Source organism: Macrobrachium rosenbergii, chromosome 14, assembly GCF_040412425.1.
Source record: "Macrobrachium rosenbergii isolate ZJJX-2024 chromosome 14, ASM4041242v1, whole genome shotgun sequence".
Lineage (NCBI taxonomy): Eukaryota > Metazoa > Arthropoda > Malacostraca > Decapoda > Palaemonidae > Macrobrachium > Macrobrachium rosenbergii.
The window spans coordinates 27569521-27582560 of NC_089754.1; the positions used below are offsets into that span (position 1 = coordinate 27569521).

A 13040-nucleotide genomic window follows, 5' to 3' on the forward strand; every position below is an offset into this window, starting at 1 on the left:
TGACCTAAGCTCCTCTGCCCTTCCATGAGTGGGCCGGGAACCGCCTTGTCCCCATCCTAACCTAACATAGCCACACTAGCAATCAGAAAAATTAAATAGAAATGAATCCTAACCCTAAGTTTTGTAGTGTTATTATTTATTATTCAGTAGATGAAAGCTATTCATATGGAAATAGACTTCCACAGGGCCATTGACTTGAAATTCAAGCTTCCAAAGTAATATGCGAAGTTCATTAGAAGAAGTAAGAGGAAGTAAAGGGAAATACAGATAGGAAGAAGTAAGAGGGTAAGGGAAATACAGAAAGATCCCACATATTAAAAGAAAAAACAAAGTAATAAATAGATAAAAATGTTTTAAATGCAAAGGAAAGTAGTATTAGGGGTAATACAGTAATGCATTGCACCTTTGCTTGAACTTCTGAAGTTCCAATTGTATGACATCCTCTGGAGTGGCTCTCCCCAGTCCAATGGTAAAGAATAAAAACTCTGAACTGAGAAGTTCGAAGGCTTATGCACATTTAATGGCTATTGGTGCTGCTAAGTTTAGTGAATCTGATTGCTCTTGGCAGACAAAGGACCAATTGTGAATGTGAAAGATCTCTGTTGAAATACAGCCTATAAAAATAAACAAGAGCACCATCGATGGTCCAAGCTCATAAATGCTACTATTAGGAAAATAGAAACCTACACCACGAACCATTCTTATCTAAAAGTGATAAATCTATGGCAGAAGCAGACAACCACACTGGAGAACAGTATTCATAAAGAAGTCCAAATGACCTAAAATAGGCTGCCTTGATTTTATCATGATATCAGAAAAAATGTAAATTATTCCAATTAGTAAACTAAAAGGTCAGAAGAATTGAAGCATGGACTTTCAGTGTCAAGATAAGTATAAGAATAAATTCCTGCAGGAAGCTCATTGATGCCACTAAAGCACATGCTTTCAACAAATATTGTATACAGTATAGTACTTAATTTATCTTTTTGTGTGTGAATTACCTAGATATCATTTTCGCAAATTTTTAAAATACTGTCACATTAAGAGCAATCTTAAAGCCATGCATCAGTAAAGTGACTGAAATAAATTTCTTGAAAACCATTTTATTGTGACAAAATTTTACAAGGAATCCAACTTTGTTTCTTTATGGGAATGCTTTTAAGAACTTTTTGCAATTTATAGCCGCTTTCAGTTTGGCTAGTGGGTGGTCTTATGTTTCAGGTTTTGTATAAGTAACCTACCAAGTAACTACATAGTTATTAGTTTCACTTAACCACTGCAGTTCTAAATTTGAAATTGCAGTAAAGTAGGATTGTTTTAGTTTAGTAACTAGACCCTGTCCACGACCAGAAGAAGAATAGGCTAACAGCAAGCAAAGAGCCCAATTTGTTTCTTGCTGGTCACAACTGTACACTGTTGGTTGAGCAGCTCTGATATGAATTTGCCGGATGGTTGTATCTTCCCTTGGTGTTGTATTGTGTTGGCAGATGGTTTATTAGCTTAGCTAGTTTATTATTCAGACTTGTGGGCTTATTGTGACTTAATGTCAGATTCTAGCGTTTAGTATTATATTAGGCATTGCAAAGCTGTAATACCAGATTTACTTCTGCTAAGTATGACTCGCATACTCTGTGTTGCCATTGTAGAAGGAAAATTTGCTCGTTTGAATGTAAATGTGACGAATGCAAGGACTGGGATCAGGGTGAATGGAAATTTTTGGATGCACATCTAGATAAGACTCCAAAGAGACAGACAGAGAAAGGCTGCTGCTAGAGCCGAGGCTAAAAGGTTTAGCTAGTTTTTACTCTGAAATCGGATACTGCTTCTCAACCTGTGCCTTCTACACCTCTGCCTGTTTCTCCCTGATCACCAGCCTCCGACTTTTCCTCAAACTCTGTTACCTGGCTCCCATTCTTCCAACCCGGTACTATTGCCAGCCTAGAAGCTAGAATTGACTGAAAGTTTGGTCTGCTTGTAAATACTGTAGCCCAAATGGGTCTTGGTTAAGGCCCTTATGGATCAGGTGAGCGTAATTAGTGTTGGTGCAAGTGCAGTGCAAGTGGAGGAGGTGACTACTGTTCCACCAATGCTCCCTAGACAAAGGTCAATGTTAGGACTCCCCAAACCGGAAGGAAGCTAACCGAAAGTCCAAAGGAGGCTGGTGGGGTTTGCTCACATAGTTGCCCCTCACGGAGCCGTTGATCGAACCCAGGACTCGGGGCGGATCGCCACTGAAAAGGCGTCATACGGTTGTGCATGCTGTCATCCAGTGATTTCGACAATTGCGCGACAGGGGCGAATGTCTTTCAAAAGTATCGGCGCCATTGAAAAGTCATGTTCTTCCGCTGAGCATGCTTCGCCGCCCCACATAAGATTCCCAGAGAACAAGAGCACAGTCCTCTTTCCCTCCTGCAGTTTTTAAGGTCTCGAATGGTTGTGCCAACACTTTGGTGACGGAGGTTAGTCTTTGGGATTAATGCATTCTCATCCAAGGCGTTGTCTGAGTGCCTAGTGTCAGAATGTGCTGTGTCAAAGTGTTGTAAAGTCCAAACGCTCTAACTTCCAGTCCCAATTGGCTTTGCATGACACTTCAGTGATGGTGAGCCGGTCTTTGACGGCATTCCACATCCGTTGTCCAAGTGCTGGCTCCGCACGTAGTCCGCTGTTCTGCGGTCATGCCCAGGTGTTCATGACTCAACTTGAGTGCATAATGTCCAACGCCCAATGTCCGAGTGATTGCACAGCACTGTGTCTCATGCCCAGTTTCCGACTGCCATGTGCCAGAATTCTCACCGTACACATGGTACCAACGCTGCCATCACGGATCCTCTTCGTTGGAACCTATTGGTGATCAGTGAGTTAGCTCCTTCTCCTATTACATCCAATTTGAAGCCGACGTAAGAAGCCATTGATCAAGAACATCCTACGCCAGTGTATTTGGCACTCTTGAGGTACTTCCTCTTTACTGTCCAAATATCTTTTCTCCAAGGACCTGGTCAGTTACCTTGACCTTTTTGTTGCAGCCTTCCATAAGGTGTGCTAAGGAACCAACCTGTGGCACTTCAGTCTTTTCCAGCATGAGAACTGTCACCCTGTTGCAACAGCAACCTTTCGAGGCAGAAGAACCAAATTTCAGCCCTGCCCACGCTAATCTGCAATAAGTCTGGCCAGCCAAGACGTCATCCTCCAAACTGGCCTCTCGCAAGTGAGGTCTCCAGTCCTCTGTGTCCCTGGGAGCCAGGCCCCTCCAGTTTTGAGACAAAATGGGTTCAGGAACGCAGAATCCTGGGGTAGGAAAGTCCTACAAGAGGGCTATGCCATCCGCTTAGGAAAACCCCTTTGACTCCCTTGCCCATCAGCTTAACAGCCTACGGAAGGCTTTCTGGAGAGGTTTTTGGCCCTGAAGGAAGGGAAGCATTGTCACCACCAGAAAAGAGCTGTGGAGTTGGTCAAAGACGTAAGCACAGAAAGGTTTTACAACTGTCTGTCTGCCTTTCCCAAGGCATCGGGAGGTTCGAGACCAGTCCAGATGTCAGTGCGTTGAACTTTTAGACCACACTGTTCAAAATGGAAAACAACCATTCAGTCCGTCAGCGTATCTCATCAGGAGACTGATGGTAACGATCACATGGAGATGTGTTCTTCCATGTCCCAGCACATCCGACTCAAGGAATTATCTATGTTCAGATTCCATGGTGCAGGGTCCTTCCAGTGCAGGCATTCTGTTTTGGCCTCTCTGCAGCCCCGCAAGTATTCACCAGTGTTCTTGTTCTGTAAAGCAGATGGCTCCATCTCATGGGGATCAATGTCTGTTTATATCTGACGATTGGCTACTACACTTCCCATTGAAGAAAAGATGCATGTGAGGGACCTTCAAAAGACTACTACTGGCCCAAGAGTTGGCTTTAATCAGTGTCTCAGAAACCCACTACTCTGACACAATCGATTCTCTGTGATGAGGATCATGCCTGACTTTTCAGGCTTTCTGTCCCACAAAGCGATCCAAGACTGCCTGAAGAAAGTAAGAAACTTCATATCTTGCCCATTGCACAGCCAACAAGTTGATGAGTTTGTGGGCACCTCTTGTCCATTGAGAAGTCTATGTTTTTAGGAAGGTTACACACTTAGTCCTATAAAGGAAAACTCACCAGGCTCCTTCATTTACTATATCACCCTGCAAGATCAAGGATCTTCGTGTGGCTTGCAGAGGATAGGTTCTTACTAGGGAAATATTGCAAACCCGCTGAACCCTGACCTAATGCACTCAGACGTGTCGGATCTGGGCTAGCCACTTTGAACGCATACATGAAAATATCCAGGAATGAAGGTTGTCAGAAGAGGAGAAATTACATTTGATGTGGCGTGAACTGAAGGCATTTCACTTGGCCTGTCAGCATTTTGTGATGGAGACTTCAGGCAAAGATTAAATCACAGTCCCTCGACAGCACAACCGTAGTGGTCTACATGAAAATCAAGGAGGTACTAACCTTCCTCCCACGGCGGCCAAGGATCTTCTTCTGGGCAGAGATCAACCGCATTGTGGTAATAACTTGCTTCATCCAGAAAGTTAAACATTCTGGTGATGAGTTGTTGCTGCAAAGAGGTCCTTCCGGCTAGAATGGACACTGAATCTACAGGCGCACCGACTGTGAACGGAAAAAACCGTCTAGACCTCTTTGGATGTTGAGGAAACCACGCCTCCCCTGCCTGCTGTTCTCCTCCCCAGACCTTTCGGCATGGGCGAGATGCCATGCTCCAGGACTGATTGACATAGATGCTACACCTTCCTAATATTCAGCATGGTGAGGGGAAGTCCTAAACAAGTTCTTGACCCAACACCATGTGTCCATGTAGTTCTGTTTTGGCCATGGAAGGAGTGGTTCCTGGACCTTTCAGTCTCTTAATAGTCTTCCTAGACTTACTCTCAAAAGAGGAAACCTTCAAAAGCAGCCTCACTTCAATCGCTTCTGTCTAGGTTTAACCATTTAACTCTGACAGGCTCTAGACTGTCAGGAGCTTGTCAGACTGGAGGGCTTTTCAAGAAAGGCTGCAGAAGCATTCGCCAAGTGCAGACGCCAGTCTTCCGCTAATTGTCTATCAGGTGAAGTGGACAATCTTTCGTGACTGGTGCCAAAGACACGACGTATCGTCTTCTAAAGCCTCAGTAGCACAGATAGCTGATTTTTTAATATTTCTGAGGTCCTCTCGAGGCTTGGCCACCTCTACAATCAGAGGTTATGGATCTATGCCAAACTGTGTTTAGAGATAGAGGTCTCGATGTGTCTGCTAATCAAGACATAAGCGATCTAATTAAGTCCCTAGACACTTCCAAGCAAGAGAAGTCTACTTGAGTCGCCTGGAATCTAGATGTCCTCAAATGGTTCTGGCCCTGCGTTTGAGCCCCTTCACTCTTTATCGCTGAGAAATTTAACCAGAAAGACACCCCTTTTAGGCTAGTTGCTTTAGCTATGGCAAAGAGGATCGGCGAATTCTCACCTTCAGTGTTTAGTGGGTTTTCGCATGGAGATGCAGTCTCTCATTCACCAGATTCCCGGAAAGAACGAACCCGCCCAACTCTTGGCCTTGTCTGTTTACGATCAAGAGCTTGCTTAGATATCTCCTGGGCCAGCAGACCAGAGAGAACTCTTTTGCCTAGTTAGAGCTCTTAAGTACTACTTCTGAATAGGACCAAAGGGATTAGAGGTTCCTCAGAATCTATGGTGTTCAGTGAAACCCTCACTTACTCATTATCTAAGAACACCTTGGCCTCTTTTTAAAAAGTGTTATTTCAAGTCACTTGAAGATTCAAGAAGACAATCTCTCCATTTTTAAAGTAGAAGCAGGCTTCATGATTAGAGCAGCGTTACTTCATTGCCTTTTAAGAAGAACTTGTCACTTCCACGATCTCTCCAATCAACTTTACAGAAGTTAAACTGCCCGCCTCCCAAGGTTTGGTGCGATGAGACAGTCTTTAATATTTGCAGTCGTTAGCCCTTGGGCCATGACTGGGCATGGTATTGGGGGAAGAAGGATAGGGATATACCTTCCAATCATCATCTCCTCCCACCTTGTTGAAGGATGCTGAGTTTTAGGATGCCTTGTGGCACTAAAACCAGGAGTACCCACTAGTTGTTGGTTTTCAGTGGTTGGGTGATAGTTTTAATATTGTGTGGTAACGTAATCTGGTTGTATTCATTTGTACTGTGCCCAGGGCAAGGGCATTTTATTCTGTAAGGCCTTGTCAGTCTTTTGAGAACTCCTCAACAGCAAGGTTCTCCCACTGAACTAGAGACAACTCTGGGGCTTTACTGCAGCGTCACGGCAGGTTGAGATGAGTGCCAACCAGAGGCAGTATCATCCCTGCTTCAGCTCTCTGCTGGGTTACAACAAGCATTACACCAATGCTAGCTACCTTTCCATTTCAAATTTATCTCCTTTATTTGAGTGTAATTTGGATGAAAATGTCCATACTTCCACCTCAGTCAATGTGGGATTCAACTATGATTACTTTGTTGTTACTCATATAAAATGACATTTTTAAAAAGTTTATATATACTTACCAAGTAACTACATGATCAAGCCGCCCACCTCCCCTCTCATGGACATGGAACACAAATGAATTGGGCTCTTTGTCACTGTTGTACCTATTCTTTTCGGTAGTGGGCGGGGTCTAGTTACCTACAATAAAACAATGACGATTACCACGAATTTCAAATTTGAACTGCTGTGGTTGAGTGAAACTAATAGCTATGTAGTTACTTGTAAGTATATATACAGCATATAAAACTTTATTTTATCATAAAATGTCCCTTTTTCATTTCAGATTTGACAAGATGGCCATTGAATACTCTCATGAGAACATTTGTTTGATATGGCGTGTAGATGATGCTGAACGAGTTCTAAGAAAGAAAGTATTTGGTGAGTCATACATAATGGTAGAAATTGTTCTCTTGTTTTGTAGTAGTAAGTGTGAATTGAACCTAAAACACATACTGTCTATTGTTTCAATTTAGATATCATGTCTTTTAAATGTTTTGCTAATTGAGGACCTTTAGCTTTGTACCATCATTAAATCTGTTATTGTAGAATTATGAGAGCTCCTGTAGACCATGTATTCATTAAGGCAAAAACATTTTATCCTAGCCTAGAATTTCACTGTATGTTAGAGTACCTGTACATATGAAGTTATCTAATCCATAGTGTATTTATTTAATTAGGTTATTGACTGGTGTTATTAGTATAAAATGTGTGTCCTAATTTGCTATATTGTGGTGGCATAAGGATGCATTTTTCCAGACAGGAAAAGGCGAAAAGAAATGCCTCCCATGAACTTCAAGACTGCTGTTTTTTCTCCACATTCAAGTCCATAATATTTTCAATTGTCAGTTATTGTTGCAGAATGAAATATCACAGGATGTTGGTGATCTATACAGTATTAATAATTGAACATGAACATCAGTAAGTCAAATGATAAGATTGTAATTTCATATAAAACTAGTTTCTACAAGAATGTAGGAACGAAAGATTTTTACCTTTGAAACCATGGCTGTCGCATAAAATTAAAAGAATAATGTGCAATGACTGGTTCTCATACAGAACTTGACTGTTTTCATGCAGTTTCAATGCTACTGATTTTTATGCAGTTAGCATTAGTTTGCAATGCTATTTCCTTTAAAGAATGCAGTTGCAGCAAGTGTGGACAAAAAGCCTAAGTTGACTTAGTCCTAATTTGGCTATTTTTATGCAATCAGAAACTTTTTTATTCATAGACAGAAAATAATTGTCAGATTAAAATGGAAAAGTAAAGAAATAGGTACTCTCACCTGCTGTAAGAGTATTTACTTTACTGTTTGGTCTAGAACTTATATTTATTTTGAGCAATAATGAGTAGACTATCTTGAGTTCTGTAATTATGGACATGGACAACACTAGTTCTTTCTTGGAAAATGACATTGTAAGACATGATCTTATTACAGTCAGATTTTTATGAGGTAATGGGAATAAGTAATTTCTTCCCTAGAAAATGTGTCTTTAAAATTTAAGTATTTTGAGATTTGGTCATTTTCATAAGCTGATAATATCTTACAGTAAGGTGGATGATGATTATATATATATATATATTTTGCATGTATATATATATATATATATATATATATATATACTCATATATATATATATGCTATATATATATATATTAATTGCTTTAAACCTGATGAACAGCATTCCCTTGCAATGCTTTGTGTGCTGACGTTTCCAAGACATGTCCATTTTATTTTATTAAATAGACTCAGATTTTTGAGAGAAAAATTTTTACATAAAAGTATAAAAAGAAACACCAAATGAGGAGTGACATTCAAGGGTCTGTTTGGATCAACGGAAACTCACGAGGTATAGAGGTGTTGAGTTGGTATTTTTGGGAACTAGTTGTTTAATAAAAGAGATTCTAGTATTGACAGTTGGTGGTCGATTATTTTGAAATCCTTGTAATTGATATTATATTTGCATTTTCCTAGTCTCTTATCATGAAAATTAGGGTTTGAAGTTTCACGATGAGAGTGTCTACCTGACACGTGCTTCCCAGGTGCATCTGGGGCAGGGTACATGGGGTCTGTTTGGTAAGATACTGATGCAATCAGATTTTTATGAGGGTAAATGCAGCTTCATGCATAAGTTCATGAAAAAAGCATCTGTATCAATTACAAATTTCAATTCCCCAGAAAATCTTTTATTAAACAACTAGTTCTTTAAAATTTTAAGTATTTCGTTGAGTGCTTGGACCTATTTGCCTTCAGCAGCCCAGTGAGGCATACTTTTGTCATTTTCTGAGTCTATTTTATTCTGTTGTCTTTTATTTTATAGCAATAAGGACACATGTTTCTTGAACGTCAACACAATAAAGTCGATGAAAAGCTCTGAAATTCTCCTTCTTAAATATATATCTTGTATATATATATTATATAGTATATATATATATGTATATATATATATATATATATATATATATATATATATATATGATTATTATTACATATATATATATATATATATATATATATATATATATATATAATATATATATATATATATATATATATATATATATATATATATATATATATATATATATATATATAATATATATATATTATGGAAATTGTATACTTATATATTATATATATATATATATATATATATATATATATATATATATATATATATATATATATATATATATATATATATATATATATATATATATATATATATATATATATATATATATATATATATATATATATATATATATATATATATATATATATATATATATATATATATATATATATATATATATATATATGTATATATATATATATATATATATATATATATATATATATATATCAACTCAATATATATATATATCGTTCAGACTGAATTTTCTTTGTCATTTTATAAAGAAAAGTAGGTTTAATAACTAGCATGTAATTTTTCAGGATACAGTGTTTTTAACATTTTGCCCGTAGCCATAATCAGGTAATTACTGTACAGTATATGAAAATTTATTTTGAACCATAATGTTATATGCATTAACTTCAAAGAAGGACATTGTTCATGACCGTGGGTTTGGAATTTCTTAAATTATTGTGGACGCATGTATTTGCTAGATTTGTCACTGACAAAACAAATGCCTTTGAAATATAAATTACTAGACCCTCCTTTCATTCTGTATATAGCCAGCATTAGTGGAAACCCCCATGCAAGATCATGCAAGTAAGTAGACCTATAGGGGTGACTAGTAGGTAAACCTTTATACTAGTTAACTTTATGCACAATCCCATTTTTGTACACAACAGAAGAATTTCATCTGCACTTTATATGGACTTGTATTTAAAATTTCTAGTCAGTATGTATTGTTAACTGTGAAAGTAAAGCACGAATATTTGTATTTTAAGTGAACCGTGTATAAGTTGTATAAGTAGTTAGGAATAACCCCAATTTTAGGCTATGTAACTTATGAGTGCTATTTGAAATGTACTTGGTTCCTAGATAATTTAGCACTTGCTGTTCACTTAACAATCTCTCTTTTGACATAGAAAAATTGCACTGGCAAGTTCTTTCAAGTTTCCTTTAATTTTTTTTTTTCCTAGAATACTACTGACCCTCAGCTCAGAATCTGATTTTGCCATGGTTTAGCCCATTCAGAATGATAAAACTTAGTTTAACCATTACTGTAAAGGATGCAGACCAGTTGTTTTCATAACAAAGATTGCTAAAGAGTGCTCAGAAATTCCTTGAGAACTACCATAGGTGAAGACTTAGGCCTAGGTGGTAATTCAGTCATAAAGAGGAAAATTTACACAAAAAAATGATATGGGTGAGGTGAATTATTCTAGTTGAACTTAAAAGACATTGCTTAAAGCTTCTGTGAAATAACCAGTTTGGAGATTTTCAGGAAAAATTGTATACATTTGAAAACCAAACCAAAAAGAAATTAAAGAGATATACAAATGTATGAAAAAAAAAACTGACAAACTTTCAGGGCAACACCCCTCTTTCAGAATAAACAACTGTGAACATTAAGGTGAGACTAAAAAAAATAATGATAATCATAATTGAAGTACAACAACAGTTGAGATGAGACATCTGTATACAATTAACACTGAAACAACATTCCATTCAAAAGAAGAAAAGATAGCGACAGGCATCCAAAAGTACAAGTGTTCATATAATTGTTTTAATATTGTATTCAGTTTACTTGCACAAACAATACCTTTTAAGTTCACGTTAGTAAAGAGCCTAATATAATTGCATACTTATATATTAAGGTAATCATAATTTTGAATATCAAGAGATTCATGCAATCTTTCTCTTTCAGTATTTTTTGTATACAAGCCATTTTGGTTGCATTTTTGATGCAGCTGCCATGGTTATAGTATTGCATATTTTTAAAATACAGCTCTGTTGTTATCACCTCTTGTGATGGATCTCTGTGGTCCACTTTTGTCATCCGAATTCAGTCATTTTATCTGTGTATACTTCAAGCACACTTGTTCCATTGTACCTTATTCAGTATATTTATGAGATTTAAGATTGACAGACGTATGTCTTGATGGTATTAAAACATACACTATATTAGCATGTGAATATTTCTTTAAAAGATGTATATTGACAGATATCGACAGGTAGAGATTCATTTCCCTTCAAAAATAGAGAAATGTGTTTAAACATGTAAAAGTTATGACTAAAGGTAATTACAGACATATGACTAACAGATATAAGACCAGATATTTTAGATGTCTTCTTTTCATTCATTTATTAGGCTGTCTTTTTTACATTGTTATGGTCTGTATTAAGAAAATTTTGATTATACTCATGTCTCCTAAAAAAATGTTAAATGTTCAATTTCTTGGTTAAGTTTTGTCCACATCACATACTATCTCCTCTCTCCCTTCGATTTTTGCATTGTTAATTTCACAAAATTCATTGTCTGGTCATATATTCCAGATGCCTAGGCAGATATTGGTCTATCGAAGCTCAATATAATTCATTATGGATGGTGTATAAAAACATACATGCAAAATAGGGGAATAGCAAAATTGTGGCGTATCTTGAGTTTCTTATAAAATGTTTCAATACTCTGTGTCCCTCTCCAAAAAACACTGATTAGCTGGACACGGTCACTGTGTGTATGTATTTTCAGCAAATTCTAGAAAGTTTTGAGAAATGGCATGGAATTGCTTAATGATACATTTTGATGTTTCAGAAACATCATGGTTTTGAAGTTGCTATATTTAGCTATATATCTTACTTTTCTATAGTCATATTTGGCTCTTTACTGACCTTTATTCGTATTTGACTGATTGGTTTCTCATCATGGTGTTGGAATTGGTATAGATAGCTCTATATTGTACTTTCATTTAGTCATATTTGGCTGATTGGTGTTTCGTCATGGTATTGGAGTTAGTATATTTATGCTCAATATTTTATTTTCCTTTAGTTATATTAAGCATATTGGTGTCTCATAATCATAATTATAGTATATTTGTCTCAAAGGTATTTTGATCTTCAAACAATGCTTGTAATGCTCTCCTATTCTCTTAATGTAGACCAAGAAGTATCATAGGACTAACTTGAGATGAAATTGTTCAAGGTTTCCTTTGCAGTGCTCGCTGATTTATATTAGTATGTGTGATTTAGACCATTGGAAGGTATTCTGTGTTAGTTATTTTGATCTCTGTTTTTTACTACATGGAAACATCCTCTAGTATCGTTAATGCCTGAAATTCCAGAGATACTTCTTGATAATAGTCTTTAGAGTCAAAATTGATGATTCGTTCAACTGCCATATTGCAGTTCTGTCCAGCATCAGATGATTTTTGCTCCGTTCATTGCAAACTCCAAAACACCTCAGGACATTGTTGCTTGTACAGTGTCCAGAGAAAATGTAAGTTTTCTAGGAATGAAATTTATTCATTGATTGTGGAACCTACCTAGACTTGGTAGCTATGAAATTTCTGATGTGTACAATTTTTTTAAATTTACCTGTATAACTCTGATCTTCTTTAACACAAGACCCAAGGGGCAGCAACTGCAGTGGATGAACAAGATACAGGAGATGATACTCATGGCGCCAATGCTTTCAAGAAAATAGAAAAGTATTGGAGGTATTGGTGCTTGTGTAGGCTGTCTATGGTTGGGGGAATTAACATACTGCAGATTATTTACTGTGGTGCATATTCATAATATCAGCATTTTAATCCAGATAGCATGTTATTGAATGTTTGTAACCTGTTTAATACATGATGATTTCTTAGTGGCTAATTTTTTAAAACTGCCATGTGTTATCACAGTAAACAAGTATTGTGTTCAACCAGTGCTTGAAGTTTTCCAGATAGTAGAACTACCCTTATAATGTTTTATAATGGTGTGTGCGTCCACTCACTGAAATGATTTTTAGGTGTGGATTATCTTCACTAATGAAGTACAGCATGTTAATATTTTCTGAAGATCGATATCCATAAGAAGTAAGGTGGTTT

The 13040-nt window shown here is 37.0% G+C and overlaps 1 protein-coding gene across 4 annotated transcripts in view; it reads left to right on the forward strand.

Annotated features, from left to right (window-relative positions):
• LOC136845837 (elongation factor 1-beta'-like) overlaps positions 1 to 13040 on the forward strand; it is a 38604-nt gene that overhangs the window by 4089 nt on the left and 21475 nt on the right. For 2 of the 4 annotated variants that reach the window (XM_067116234.1, XM_067116233.1), the window contains exons 2-3: positions 6824 to 6918; positions 12577 to 12668. The gene's annotated coding sequence lies outside the window, so the exon portion shown is untranslated. The remainder of the gene's footprint in view (positions 1 to 6823; positions 6919 to 12576; positions 12669 to 13040) is intronic. The other 2 variants (XM_067116231.1, XM_067116235.1) reach the window with 1 other exon arrangement.